Consider the following 2,582-nt stretch of genomic DNA (forward strand, 5'->3'; position numbering starts at 1 on the left):
AATCGCCAATTAACCTCTTATTTTTGGTATATTTATCTTAGCTGTTGAGATAAAAGCCATCAAATCAACAAAATTTTGGGCTTTGAACTCTCAGGTTGTGAATTCATCCCACTGAATGTGTTCTATCTGGTTAGTTTACCAACCTTATTTCTGCTTTACCTCAGTCCACCTATTGTCGTGTAGTAATAGGCACCAAATCATCTAGGAATATTGCTTTTGATAGAATTTTTTCATCTACTTAAATTGTGAAAACCTGAACTGAACACTGACTCTCAGAACTGACTTGAGAATTAGGAATATCTTACTTTACTGTTACTATGAAATAAAATCAAGTGGCATAATGGCATTTAAAAAATATTCTATATAGCATTGGAGCAGACATGGCTGTGTGGTTAAAAAGCTCACTTTGCAATCATGTGATCTCAGGTACACTCCCACTGTGTAGCACCTTGAGCAAGTATCTTCAATTAGAGCCTTGTGAGTAAATTTGGTAGACAAAACTTACTCATAAAAGATGTGAAATAAAGATACATGCAGAATTACTCTTTTACTTGTTTCAGTCATTTGACTGCGGCCATGCTGGAGCACCGCCTTTAGTTGAGAAAATCAACCCCAGGACTTATTCTTTGTAAGCTTAGTACTTGTTCTATTGGTCTCTTTTGCTGAACCGCTAAGTTACGGAGACGTAAACACATCAGCATTGGTTGTCAAGCGATGGTGGGGGGGACAAACACAGACACACAAACACACATACCTATATATATATATATATATATATATATATATATATATATATATATATATACGATGGGCTTCTTTCAGTTTCCGTCTACCAAATCCACTCACAAGGCTTTGGTCAGCCCAAGGCTATTGTAGAAGACACTTGCCCAAGGTGCCACGCAGTGGAACTGAACCTGGAACCATGTGGTTGGTAAGCAAGCTACTTACCACACAGCCACTCCTACTTGAAACAATTTCCATTTTTATTTCATTAAAAATCTTAATCTTCACACTTTCATGGAGAAAACAATACAGAACTATTATTCCTGATACTTTGACAGTCATATCATATTGATCTTTCTTTGTTGATCTACCTAAGCTGCAGGACATAAACAGAGACTGTCTTTTCAGGAAGTCTCAACTTAATGACAAACACATACAAACCTACACATATATGCACATACAGAAAAACACACAAACACCAGGTGTGGTTGTGTAGTAAGAAGCTTGCTTCCCAAACACATGGTTCCAGGTTCAGTTTCACTGTGTAATACCTTGGGCAAGTGTCTTCTACTATAGCCTTGGGTTGACCAAAGCCTTGTGAGTGGATTTTGAAGATGGAAACTGGAAGAAGCCCAGTGTGTGTGTGTGTGTGTGTGTATGTGTGTGTGTGTGTGTGTTTGTGTGTGTGTGTGTGTGTGTGTGTGTGTGTGTGTGTGTGTGTGTGTGTGTGTGTGTGTGTGTGTGTGTGTGTGTCTTTATGCCAGTGTTTTCCCAACACCACCACCATTTGACAACCAATGTTGGTGTGTTTACATACCCATCACTGAGCAGGTCAGCAAAAGAGTCTGATAGAATAGGTACTAGGCTTAAGAAAAAAAGTCTTTGGGTCAATTTGTTCAACTAAAAACCTCTTCAAGGCAGTGCTCCACCATGGCCGCAGTCAAATGACTGAAACAAATAAAAGTTGTATACACACACGTGCGCATGCACACATGATGTGTTTTAGTTTCCATCTGTCAGTTTTCATTTAAAAGACATTGGTCAGCCCAAGGCTAGAAGAATAGGCACTTATTCGAGATGCCAACTGATAAAACTGAACCTAAAAACCATGCGATTGTGACACAAACTTCCTAGCCATACACCTAGCTTTAAACATAAATCACCTCATCTCACAAGTGTCCATAAATGCATATATTTCCCTTTTGTATATACACTGTTACCTATTTCAGTCATTGGACTGCAGCCATGGTGGGCACCATCTGGAAAAGTTAATCATATCTATAATTTCCTGTAATCCTTCCAAATTATTCTCTTTTTGCAGGGATCACCCAATTTGTTTAACATTTTTGATACCTTCATTACATTTTAAATGTTATTCTTTAGTAAATATTAACAAGGTTTCTTTGGTAGTATAGTGGTAAGTATTCCCGCCTGTCACGCGGGAGACCGGGGTTCAATTCCCCGCCGGGGAGGCATATTATTTATAGGCGTAGGATTGGCTGTGTGGTAAGTAGCTTGCTTACCAACCACATGGTTCTGGGTTTAGTCCCACTGCGTGGCACCTTGGGCAAGTGTCTTCTACTATAGCTTCAGGCCGACCAAAGCCTTGTGAGTGGATTTGGTAGACAGAAACTGAAAGAAGCCCATCGTATATATATATATATATGTGTGTGTGTGTGTGTGTGTGTGTGTGTGTATGTATATGTTTGTGTGTCTGTGTTTGTCCCCCAACATCACTTGACAACTGATGCTGGTGTGTTTATATCCCCGTAACTTAGCAGTTCAGCAAAAGAAACCGATAGAATAAGTACTAGGCTTACAAAGAATAAGTCCTAGGGTTGATTTGCACGACTAAAGGC

General features: G+C 39.3%; 1 non-coding gene across 1 annotated transcript; it reads left to right on the plus strand.

The window, feature by feature from the left end:
• The first annotated feature begins 2,123 nt into the window (after positions 1-2,123).
• On the plus strand, positions 2,124-2,195 carry Trnad-guc (transfer RNA aspartic acid (anticodon GUC)). Its single transcript has one exon. It is a non-coding gene; the product is annotated as a tRNA-Asp (tRNA).
• The last annotated feature ends 387 nt before the right edge of the window (positions 2,196-2,582 follow it).

This window comes from Octopus bimaculoides, chromosome 2 (assembly GCF_001194135.2).
Source record: "Octopus bimaculoides isolate UCB-OBI-ISO-001 chromosome 2, ASM119413v2, whole genome shotgun sequence".
NCBI classification, from domain to species: Eukaryota; Metazoa; Mollusca; class Cephalopoda; order Octopoda; family Octopodidae; genus Octopus; species Octopus bimaculoides.